General features: G+C 39.4%; 1 long non-coding RNA gene across 1 annotated transcript in view; it reads left to right on the top strand.

The window, feature by feature from the left end:
* LOC307197209 overlaps nucleotides 1-12,914 on the top strand; it is a 169,171-nt gene that overhangs the window by 109,616 nt on the left and 46,641 nt on the right. Inside the window, exons 7-8 of the long non-coding RNA XR_013831351.1 lie at nucleotides 1,969-2,096; nucleotides 5,638-5,726. This is a non-coding gene — a long non-coding RNA (uncharacterized lncRNA). The remainder of the gene's footprint in view (nucleotides 1-1,968; nucleotides 2,097-5,637; nucleotides 5,727-12,914) is intronic.

The following is a 12,914-nucleotide window of genomic DNA, read 5'->3' as shown; positions in this document are numbered from 1 at the left end:
TTGCTTGGTTAGCTTAATTATATTTTGTGTGTTATAGGACACGTGATCCCATGATTACTTATACAGAGAAGAAAATCTCTATCAAATAGATGAACTATTTAATGTGTTCTCTTATTTTTTAGTGGAATCTTAGCAAAATTTTGTTTCATGGAGCCCAACATATATTTACTTAACTCTTATTCTATAAAGTTCCTAAAACGTTTGAATGAAAAAACATCACAGTTACATTAATTCTAAATTACAATAAAAGTTGCATTACTACTGTATATGTATTTTTCAAATTTATATACATTTTACAATAAATTTTGTATTTGGACAAAAGTTTCTCTTGGTCTAACATTGACTTTTTAGTGATTATTACATTTGAAAATGCCTTCAAAACCAGAATAGTTTTGCCCACAAAATTATTAAGCAAATCAATTTAATCCTCCTGAGGATAAAACCTCTTGTTACAAAAAAGCCTAACTCCTGTGGCCCCTGCTGGTTCCCTCTGCTCCTAAGTGCAGCCCCCAGGTGGCCCTGATGGCAGGTGGTGTCCTCCTTGCCTGGGCTGTGACTATAAGTGATTAATAAGCCGTCACCAATCCCATCTGTCCAGTGTAGCCTGTTACACGTTCAGCTACCTCGTATAATTTGGGGTTGGGGATCCCTCCTTCGCCAATAAATAGAAGGTCATCAAAATGGACTGAGAGTTGGGCCTCTACATACTTTTTGACAATTTAAGTCTCACTAGATGGCTGCTGTGCCTTCACAAGGAAGCGAGACAAATGCTCACAGATAATCCTAAGATTATTCTCCCCCTTTGGCACTATTGCGGGACTCTCCCAATTCACGTACAGTCCCAGTGCAGACTGGATGCTGAAGTCCTAGATCTCTATACTCTGAAACATAAGCACAGAAAATTTTCATCTGGAAAAATAAAACATAGGTTGACATTAATTATCTATTACAAGTGTAAAAATCATCTCATTGAAGTACTCATTGACTATGCAAATCGAGGCTAATCAAATATTCTGAGAACCCTCTCAAGGTATCTAGGTGCACCAGTCAGCCGGGCATGATTAAATGCGATTGCTTGATTTATGGGTTGCTGGGTACAACAGTTAAAAGTCGGAGGATATACAAAACAATGATCAATTCATTTCAGAATAATTGATCAGGAGCCATGTTTTCCCTATAGCGATTTATGTTATAAGTGTTGGGGAAAATAAGTAGAAGAAAATCTCCTGCCAGCCCAGTATGTCTTCTCCACAAAGGTAAAAAAGGATCAAACAGTTCTATTATTGAATAACCATTAAACCAGACTGTGACACACGTGACAAGAAATCCAATAAAGGGATTGCAAAGACAGAAAGAAATTTCATCCTTTTTGATAGCCAGACAGCTATAACCCATTCCATACATGTTCTTAAGATAAATTGTATCATCATCAAGTGTGGTGAATTGACAGCACTGTTTGGTACATATAGCTCATCCAAGATTCATCTGGCAATCGAGTGGCCACTTGTGTTACTTAATTGCCTTTATGCAGAGGAAAAATAAAACGTCTCCTGTCTCTATAGAAGGCTGGCTGTTCCAACTTGGAGCACTGGTGTCTAGGTTAAACTCCTGTGGAGACAGGCAGAAGGAGATGCTGTTTTCCTCGTCGTTTATATTTTAAATAGCTCCAAGGCCCTTAAGAAAAAAAAAAAAATTCTTAGACTATAGAACAGGCAAGAGGCTTATTTAACTTTTTGAAGAGAGTTACATGCATCTCCAAGGGACAGAGAAATAATTTTCAATTACAAATTTTCTGAAGAAAATTCTCTAAGAAAATGGAGGGTTGGGAAGTCTCCTTCCCCTTTGGCACCAGGGAAAATTCTATTTTTTTTTTATTGTATTCACTCTTATATAGAACAACACAATGACATGATTTCTCTTTATCATGTTTTGAGTATACTAAAGGGGGATGCTTTATCTTTTTTATAGTAGGTGGCAGAGGGAAGCACACAACCAAAGTGGCATCCAATCTGATACAGCAGATGAAAATTCCCCTTTGTCATCTGAGAATTGTTATCTGCTTTCCCAAGACATTATTTCTACAAACTCTGAACCTGGTAAGAGCCTTAAGGTGTACTTTCAGTCTAATCATAAATATCACTAGATAATTCCGATCCAATGCAATTTACTGTATGACTGCAACCTGACCATTGTTTTAGTAAGGTTAGCCCGGATAATGCTGTGGTAGAAAACTAATGCTGAAATCCAGGTAGCTTGAAATCACTTAGTTTTTTCTAGTTCATGTCGCACTTTCATTGCAGGTTGGCTCAGGGGATCAGTTCTACGTTAGTCCTCAGGAACCCAGGGTCATGGAGACCCAACAATGTTGTAGCTGCACTCTCTGGAGTATGTGGGTCAGAAGAGATAGCTAAGGGATCACATGCCTGCTCTTAAAGAGTTCAGCTTAGAAGTGAAGGTATCACTTCTGACCACAGTCTATTGGCAAGTACTTGCCATGTGACCCCACCTGACTCCTGGCTGGGCAATGTCGTGGCACAGCCTGGATGCCGGTTTCTGTCCAGCCCCCTCTCAGCTGCCATGCTCTTAGGAAAAGAGTCACCTGGCCTCATCCAGTACTGGGTCTCCTTCCCCATGGCAGCCTGTATACAGTGACTGCTTGGTGGAGGTGAGGGAAAAAGGTCCCAGTCTCTATTCCATTTCCAACATCTCTGAAGACCCATCAGAGCACCAGAGTTTCATAGGATAGCCAATGCTATTGTGCATCTTCTCTCTCTGCCCACTTGCCCTTTCACCACAGGACCTGATCCCAAGAGCATTTCCCAACAAATTTTCTGCAAGCAAATCTTTGTTGCAGAGTCTGCTTCCCAGGGACCATGACCTGTGGGCCACAGCCTATATTACAGACATCAGAGTGTTTGTTAAAAATGCAAATGACTGGTCTTTATCCCATGCCTATCGAATTTAGAATATCTAGGACAGAGTCTGGGAATCTGCATTATTTAAAAGCACCCCAGAAAATTACTTTCCTCATTAACCTGACTCTAACAATGACAGTTGTAATTACTTTGATTATGTACAAAATTGAAGAGGTGAAGTGGTGGTGGTGAGAGGAGGTGTTCAGAGAATTAGGAAACCTTATGCAATCTCTTCTGTCAAAATCATTTATGTTAAAATAGAAGTGTCTACAAGTAAACTCTATCAGGAATAAACAAACCACTTGCAGAAACAAAGATTTTAAATGTACAGACCATGAAATGTTGGACTGCTATTAATTACATGAGCCAAATTAACATATTTAAAATAATTTTATATCTCACATTCCTGATGCCAGAAATGTCCCACCTTGGCCACTCCTTTTCTTCAGTTTTTCTTTCTTCACAATTCTTCGGGAATTGTGACCCTGAATGGCCAAATTGTCATAGCCGAGCTGAGAAGTCAAATCAGTTTCCAAAGCCATTATTCTTCCTGGAAACTGACATTATTGAAGTGGGTACTAACTAAAGTCTTTCACATTAGAGATAAATTCTTTTTTCCATCTTCCTTCTCTTTGTTGTTCAGATCTAAATAGAAACTCCAAAAATCTCCATATATCAAGAATTAACCCATTAAGCACTGGCTTGTAGAGAAGCACATGGTAGCAGGAAGTGAAACAAAAACTGTGTGCTCCATATACAATTATCAAAGCATCCCTCCGTATTTTAAATTCAATAGAAAATGATCATGTAAGCCCTACAATCAACAGACAGCACTATATATAAAGACTCACGTTGTCCAGTCTGTTCATACACCGTTGTTGACATTCTCAACCCTTCCTGGCTGGATCCAGGGACCATGGGCTGATTGGAAATGTTCCCATTACACAACACAAGAGCAAATGGTATTTCCATTGCATCAAAATTCCGATTGTAAGACAAACAAATGACTCGTTTTTATGATGATTTTACTTATTAATTTTTGCATTAAATTTGACTTTAAAATTATTACATTCAGGGCTTCCCTGGTGGCGCAGTGGTTGAGAGTCCGCCTGCCGATGCAGGGGACATGGGTTCATGCCCTGCTCTGGGAAGATCCCACATGCCGCGGAGCAGCTGGGCCCGTGAGCCATGGCCGCTGGGCCTGCGTGTCTGGAGCCTGTGCTCCGCAACGGGAGAGGCCACAGCAGTGAGAGGCCCACGTACCGCAAAAAAAAAAAAAAATTACATTCAATCATTACTTTCTTGATTACTTTGTTTTCTGGAGTCCCCAAAGATTTTGTGTATGAGATGAGTGTCTCATTTCCCTCACTCTCATCTCAGCCGTGCTGCCAGGGCTCATTACTTTTATATACAGGGACTCATTGAGCAGCCCCTGATATCTGATACTTGTCTTATTTAAAAGCCATAGTGATGTAGTAAAAAGAGCACTAAATTAGCAGTAAGAAAACTTAGGTAATGGTTCCATCTCTGGAACTCTGAACTTGGAAAACCATAGATGGATTTATCTTTAATTTAGTCTTTTTTTTTTTAATTTGCAAAATGAGAATAATTATAACTTGTTTCTTAACCTCACAGTGTTCTTGGAGAATGAGATGGGTTGAGGAGTATGAAAGCACTCTGAAAAAAACGGGGTTTTTGGCCCATAAGGACACCCAAACCATTCTTGTTGCTTGTATCACAGTGTTTGAAGCGTATTTTATGAGTGTGTGAATAGAAAGAAAGCATTCCAGCTAGATGGCCCAGTGGCTGCTAACTGAAATTCCTTTCTCCTTATCACTTCCTCCTCTAAAGCCATATGTTCCTAATTCTCATGCCCTTGGACCAATAAAAACTAGGATTTGGGTGGTAGTATTAGAGACACATTTCTGAGACTGTGCACCCCTAACCAACACATACGTATCATCTGGAAGCTTCTTAGAAATGCAGATTCTCAGACAACATCCAATAAATTGGGGGTTTCGGCCAGCAGTGTGAGTTTTCACAAGGCATACATGTGATTCAGATGCAGGTTAATGTTGAGAACACTGGCCCAGAGGACAGGAAGGTAGGAGATGGATGTCAGTTTTGCCAAGCTGTTTCTCCAGACCTGGACCTTTGACTGTCCTTAAGAATTCTCATGAAATTCCTCTTTTGCCTTTGCCATTTCATCATGAATTCTCAGGCCACATCTTGTTTCTTATACTTTTTTTCACCTTTATTGAGTTATTACTGATAAATAAAAGTATAAACTATTTAAAGGGTACAATGTAATGATTTGATACATGTATACATTATGGAAAGATTCCCTCCTGTATTTTTTTTATTATCCTGTTATTTCAGGGTCTCTTTTTTTTTTTTTTTTTTTCTATAAACACAGGTGTTACACAAAGATCACCTAGCACTGTTGAGTAAAAGTCATTATCCCTGGCTCTCAACTAGAAAAAAAGAATTTTTAACAGGAACATCTAGACTGATTACAATGAAACCATTTCTGCAGCACAATTTGAGTCATGCAGTTAATAGAGTAAGGCTTTTAGAAGTACAAGTAGTATACAGACACAGCTCAGGCAGCTGTTATGCAGTGCTATGAGTATTCAGTTCCATGAGTATTTAAATTCTGTGACAAGATTAGCAGGTTAAACATCGAAGAATTAACCCAGGGTATTGTCTTTCCTTCCTCCAGAAAATCCACTGAAACAAAAGGAAGTGAATAACAGAGACTTAATCTCGTAAGAGAAGGGAAATGAAAAACTCGACTGTGTGGATGTGAAGGTATCAATTATATCTCTTTCTTGCCAACTGCAGTTCACAGTCACTGAGAGGGAGTTCCAGGATGGGGATCAGCTTTTCATGTTTAAAATTTAAAAAGCCACATTGAAAGAGAGGGCTTTGGAAAGCAACTAAAAGAGCTTGTTCAGTCTCCTTTGAGTCTAATGGGGCACCCAGACTGGAGGCTGGTCCAGAGGGCAGACCCAGCTCCAAGACACTCACCAGGTCACCTAAGAGCAAACGGGGGCTGAGTGCACCCTTTGTGCAACCAGAGAGAAGTTGAGCTGAGCACACCCATCCAGTGAATCACAGACTCTTCTGAGGGGGGGAAGTGAGGTCACCCTCAAGAGAACAGAGTTGTGACTCGAATGGGTAGTACTGTTCCCTTAGTGGTGGTGCCTCAACTTGAAGACCTGAAACCAGGGGGATGGCGCCCACTGAGAAAACATTCCCCAGCAGCATTGTGTCTTAGCCTTAAACCATTTGAGTGGAACTATTGATCCAGTATCTTCCAGAAGGTGACTTTGTCCCTCATGGGAGGATGGTTGGTGGTGGGTTAAAACAGTCCTGCTTCTATCTTTTCTGAGGCAGATCCATCAAAACCAGTCTTCCTAAGGTGATGGGAGGTTGATTAGATTTTGCTCATGGAGGCTCAGAAATGGGTCAGGAGAGTACATTAAGGACACAAAAGGCATATTAATTCTAAGGCTGAACTACCTTCAGGCTGAAATTTCACTCGATTCTTTTTCCAAACTATATCCAACCATATTGCCAACATTATCAAAGTGTTAAATACATTTCTATAATAAAAAACCAACAACATAAAAGTATCTCATATCTTGAACAGAGAGATTTTACCTCTCTGTTACCAAATTCTAAGGGAGTGATTAAAGTCCAAAGATTAAAATCCCATGTGCTAACCACTTTTTTTCTTAAAGAAATACGGTACTGAATTGTATGGGAAGAGATAAATACACGTGGATTTCTGTCTTTTTCATATCACTCAAACCGGTGGAGTGTTAGTTTGGGCTTGGAGCACACACCTTCCCAGTTCTGCATTCAGTGACATCACATTGATAAAATTATCCAGAGTGGGAATATTTACAGCATGGAGGTCATCAAATGGTATAAATCAGAGGGTTTTTTTTTTTTCCTCCTCTACAGTGAGTTTACCAGCATACAATTAATTTATAAAAACTTTATTATTATCTCCTTGTAAATTATGTAAATTATCTCCTCGCTGAAAACTGTTTCTCCTTTCTGGGAAGGGGATGGTCTGCATCACAGTCTCTACATTTTAGAGCAGTATACAAATGCAAAGTTTTAGGTAACAACTAGTTACAAGTAAGGTAAAGACATGAACTTGTTCTCTTCCATAATGGGGTGGTGGAGGAAGTATGTCTGTTTTAAAGCAGTAGTTGTGGGCCAGGAAAAGTGCACGAGGCAGACATCCTCACAGGCTGTGACAGAGAGTGAAGAAGGGGGCCAAGGTCAAGCTCTCACGCCCAGGGGCACTGCCTCTTTACAGACTCCTGCAGTTCAGCTCATCTCCCTACGGCGAATTGGTCCTTCTTCTGTAACTTAATCTGTTTCACTTCCCACAAGCGGAAGTGCTTGCCTCAGACCACGAAAGAGTCACAATAATTGGATTTTTTTCACTTCCCTAGGAAATGTGTCCTGAGTACAACAAGCTCAAATATGGGCATTGGTGGCCTGCTCTAGAGCTTTGACCAACTATAAGCTTGTTTCTTATGAGAAAATATTTCTGAATCAATTCTGACAATTAGGTGATTAAAAAATTAGGAACTTACAGAACCTTATGAAAAAATACCTAGTGCACTCATCACAGTGTATGTTCCACAGAATGTTAGTTTTGAGAAACGTTGAAAGGAAGAGGACATGCTGAGATAAACTAAGTTAATTATTTTAGAGAGTTACTATACATTACAGAAAAGCCACAACAAATAAAACTTTGGAATATAAATGAATTAAATTTTAAGACTTCATGAATTGTACCACGTTTCTTCATATTTTATATTCAGAGTTTTAGTTTATCTGACTCTGGCAAGACCGTGTTTTTATATCACTCATCAGCTGCGTCCACTAGGCAGAATGTTATGTTGCATTTAATGTATTGAAAAAACTGCATTTAAAATACCATGTGGACAGAAGGCATTTCCTGTGGATCTGTACCTTACTTTTAGATTAATCGTCAGCATACCCTAGTGTATACGGGCATGTGCATTTGTGTGTGTAGGGTCAGGGGGACTGGGTAGGTATTACGTAATTAGTGCTTTCATATTACATGTATGATTGGAAATGGGTCATGACTTCACGGGCTGTTTGTGACCACAGTACCCATGTATACACACAGGGCATTTTCCATAAAGGAGGAAGAAATGCTAATTGTTCTTATTAGTCCTTTGATATCTTTTTGATCACTGGATGTTCTGAAATCTGTGATCTAGAGAAGCATAGTGGGTTACACCTATAAGGCATATGAAATATTATCTTGTCTAGTGTTATCACACTTTATCTCGGAAGAAAATCCCCCTCCTTGTTTTTATTTCTCAAATGAAGCCTTAAGGCAGATGTCCATTTTGTAAAACTGATGAACATATCCGGCCTCCTTGGAGCGAAATGAGGGCCCTGTAAACTTCACCACCCTGTCATCCAACTTTCCCACTAACCTTTGGCTTCTCCTGGTTCCTGAAAACCCCACCCCAGGGTCTCAGGAAGTGTGATTTGCAATCTACAGATCTAGAGAAATCTCATTTTAGATGGGGGAAAATGAGACTCAATGAAGCAAAGAATAAATGTGGAGTTTAAAAACACTTTCCTTTGTTGGTTGCTCTTTTCCCTGCCATGAATTCTCAAATATGCATGGGGTGGGCGTGCAGAGGAGGAAGATATTTGCCTCAGATCACTGACTAAGAGAGCCTTAACGTTCCTCTCAGCTGACTAAACTTCAGACCATTTTCCTCCTCACTCTACACATCGGACCTCCTTCTTCTTGGAACATTTGCTTTAGAAAACTTATAATTGTAAATCCCTCCTCTGCTCCTTTGAGATGTAAATCTTTTTCAAAAGCCTCTTGCCAGTTTTACAGCCCAGGGGTGTCTTTCTCAAGGACCTCAGAGCCAAGCGTTTGAAAGGAGATTGTGCCCATCTCCCAGTCTGGAGGCTGGGGAAGGAGCCTAACTGCAGAGGGCTCCAAAACCACCTCTTGTCACAAAGACATGGAAAAGTTCACTTTCCCTTTGGGTAAAGCCAATTAGCAAACACACTGGCCAAGATACTTTCCTCAGCCCAACCTCTTAAAAACCCTGCAACCCTTTGTTTTAGGGAATTGAGTGTAGACTCAGTTTTTAACTCTCTCCCCTATTGCAGTAGCCTTGAATAAAGTCTTCTTTACCTGTTTAACTTTGGTGCAAATTGAAAGCTTGATTCTGCTACTTAATTTGAAATTCTTATAACTCTGTAAAATTAGATCTATAAACTGGGGATTATAATAGTACCTAATGTTAGATTTGTTCTGATAATCAAATGAGCTAACATAAGAAATGTCTTGGGCTTCCCTGGTGGCGCAGTGGTTGAGAGTCCGCCTGCCAATGCAGGGGACACAGGTTCGTGCCCCGGTCCGGGAAGATCCCACATGCCGCGGAGCGGCTCGGCCCGTGAGCCATGGCCGCTGAGCCTGCGCATCCAGAGTCTGTGCTCCGCAGCGGGAGAGGCCACATACAGAAAAAAAAAAAAAAAGAAATGTCTTTAGCACAGTGCCTGCGTCCTAGCAAGTATGGGCAATAATAATTAATAATAAGTGCTGTTGTTACACCACTTAATAATCAGTGAGGACACTGAATTGGCATTTTTCTCTGTCTTGAAATGGCCATATAGTCTACTATAATAATGCTATTATCATAATTCTTTCTCTTTTCATTGCAATGCTAACATCTGAGATTCATTATGCAATTAAGTAAATTCCTAACTACTCAGGGACATTTAGCTATCTTGTGAATTAATCTTTTCACCTTTCATGTTAGACCTGGCCCACGCATGGCTTTTTCACTGGCAATTAGCACTTCCTCTGTTTGGTCTACCACTGCCAGCTTAACGCCTCTCCAGAGGAGATCAAGGAAAGGGAAAGAGAGAAAACCCCAAAGCTCGGTTGACAGCACTGCTTTGGAACGTTGAAGTAAAGTGATTCTGAGGAATGTGATGGCTGAGTCTTCTGTCTTTTGATCCATTTCTGGCTTTTTGCCCTGATTGCTCCTCACAAGTCTAGAGGCCCCACTGGCTCTGGATCACAGATAAGGACATTTTTATTTTATTTTTGGGGAAGGGGAGAGGTGAGTTCTTTTGACTCTTGTTCAGTTGAAATTCAGTTCATTTCTGAAAATAGGTGCTTTGGGAATTGCATAGTTAATCTGTAAAGTAAACCAAACACCAGAGTTTGAATAAATATGTCTATTTAATAAGTTACTTTCAACTGTGCCCAATGGAACACAAATAAAGAGATGTTTTCTAACTTTGCCACAGTTCAGACTCTTTGCTTCCAGTTTTGAGAAGCCATAGGAACAAATAGATCAGCTTTATAAGGCTTGATTAAAACTGCATTTTAATGATAAGATTTCATATTTGTTGAAATTTTTAAAAAATAGTTGCTTAAAAATCCATTTACACTTTGATGTTTTTTATTGTTTCCAGGCCTGTTAGCAAATACTGCTAACCAGCACCTGCTGCGAGTAGGTTAATTAGGTCTTCCGGCATCAGTGGGGATGATTAAAATCCTGCACACTATTAAAACTCTCTCTGTATCCCATCTTTGTTTTAACTTCATATTTGAGTTTTATTGAAAAAGACTGTCTATCAGATAGTAGGACTGAAGAGGAAGTAATCTACTTCAGCTTCACTATTTTTTTTTTTTGCATTCAGAAATATAAAAAATACATCAAAGAAGTATTTTTTTGTCACTGTTTTGCCTTTTGATCCTTTATAGTCAAAGACTTATATTAAAGTACATTCACTTGGTTGTGCTGGTAAGATACAAAAAATATCACACAACATACAGGATAGGGGGGTAGGGAATGATGTTGAAAAACAATCCACTTCCCAGCATACTGAACATAGTTGTGACGAAGCAGCTGATCTTACCATCTACCAGATGGGTCCTCGGATGATATTTCAGGGATGAGGATTAGATCCTCAAGGGAACTAGGACAGGAGGGTAGAGGTGTCTTCCTTTTTCTTCTGGGAGTTCTTAAAGCTAATCCTCCAGTTCTTAAAGCCAAAAATGACTTCATAAAGGTTTTCAGGCCATGTCTTTTTCTGGAGAATCTTAATGTTCTTACGGAGACTTAGGAAAAAGTTGTAGTGAGTAAATTTCAGTTATTTGTTGGCATGGGAAAAACACAGTGGGGAAAAGTGCAGCGCAGTGAACCAAAGAATCTTTTGCTTAAAAATAAAACAAAATTTGCCTATTGAAACTCCTTACACAAAAGCCTCATCGGCCCCTGTGAGGTCTTAAGCAAGTCTTTGTGGGATGAAAGAATATATGCTGCCTAAGTTGTGGTTGTAGAACCTCTCAGGCTTAGAGGGGTATAATTAAAGCCTTTATAATCATTTGTGTCAGTCAGAGCTTGGCTTCTAGTGGAATGTGAAAATGAATTCTTTGTGGAGGGATGATAGTAATTGGCCAAAATTTGTGAAGTGTTAAACCTGTTTTAAAGAATTGTTAGGCATTACCATAATGAAAAATCATGATTGGTCATTTCTGATCTAAAAATTAGCTGTTGTTTATAAGTCACGTATATATTTTGAACATATATATTTTGAATATACTTATAAATAGATAGTGTAGCCTGTAATATATAGTAGTGTCAGAATATCCCATTTATGTATATATTTAAGTATAAATACCAATGGCTAGTATTTATAATAGAAAGTGAATGATGCTATAAAGTAATATTTAAAATTACATAGCACCATCAGAGCTACAGATGTTCAGGAGAGTAAGTGTGAGCTGGGATCCCCTTTTTTACAGCTATAGTCTGTGGTAGGTAACCAGCTACCTTAGCCATCTTAGTTCTATCTGACCATAGTATTAACTGCTGAGCTTGGGTTAACTTGCTGAGAAGAGCACCAAATGTTTTATTTTGTATTTCCAAATGACACAATTCTTAGTACAAGGCATAAAAATGTATGAAGATCAGGGACTTCCCTGGCGATCCAGTGGTTAAGACTCCGCGCTTCCACTGTAGTGGGTGCGGGTTCGATCGCAGATCCCCGCATGCCATGCTATGTGGCCCAAAAAAAAAAAAAAAAAATGTATGACGATCAGTAGTAAGCGTACAGCATGTAAATGGTTTTGACTGTGGGTTTTTACACATTTGGAATAAAAAGCATGGATGCCTTTAGCCACCAAACCAACTGTGGCTACAGTGGGAAAGTTGATTGCAATAGTTTGACTTTTGAAAAACCTTAGAACAGAGTGGTGCTTTTGGGATGGTAAGAAGTCAGAAGGTTATCAGGACCTCAGACAGCACTGGGGGGAATAGGAGCCCTTGAGAGAGGAGGAAGTGTATTGTGACAGGAGCCAGACAACACTTTACCTTCCTCTCCCCACTCTGTAACCCAGGCGTCCTATCTCCTCATTCAAGAGCCAGATGTGGGGAGGCATGAGTGGTCATATGATGTATGTGTGTTGTAATGTACTTGGTGGATAAGGGATTTAATTCTACGCTCCTCTTCCTAAAAGTTATTAATAATTAATTGAATGTTAGTGTCTTTTAGGCCAAATTCAAAGAGCAGTTTCGAGGACTTAAAACATCATGCAACTGAGCTTGTGGCAATCTCAAAATAGCTTATATGTAAGCTTCTTTTTATTTTGACACTGTTTTCCACTAAAATTCGTGTGAGGAAAAAGACATAAAAATGTTTGTGGACACTGTTTTCCACTAAAATTCATGTGAGAAAAAAGACATAAAAATGTTTGTGGTTTTTCTGAATGGAAATACCACCAGGGAATGATCTCAGTTATGGAAGAAACTACTCTAAAATTCTGGAAAAGTCATAAAAATCCTTTTTCCTTGTTTTTTTTTCCCCCCCCTCTAGTAAAGAAAGGAAGGGCAGCCAAGATTTTCAAAAATGTTTAGTGATGAAATCCTGCATTCTTGGTAAATTTTAAAATTG

Source organism: Stenella coeruleoalba, assembly GCF_951394435.1.
Source record: "Stenella coeruleoalba genome assembly, chromosome: 14".
Classification (NCBI taxonomy): domain Eukaryota; kingdom Metazoa; phylum Chordata; class Mammalia; order Artiodactyla; family Delphinidae; genus Stenella; species Stenella coeruleoalba.
This window is presented reverse-complemented; position numbering and strand designations above follow the sequence as displayed.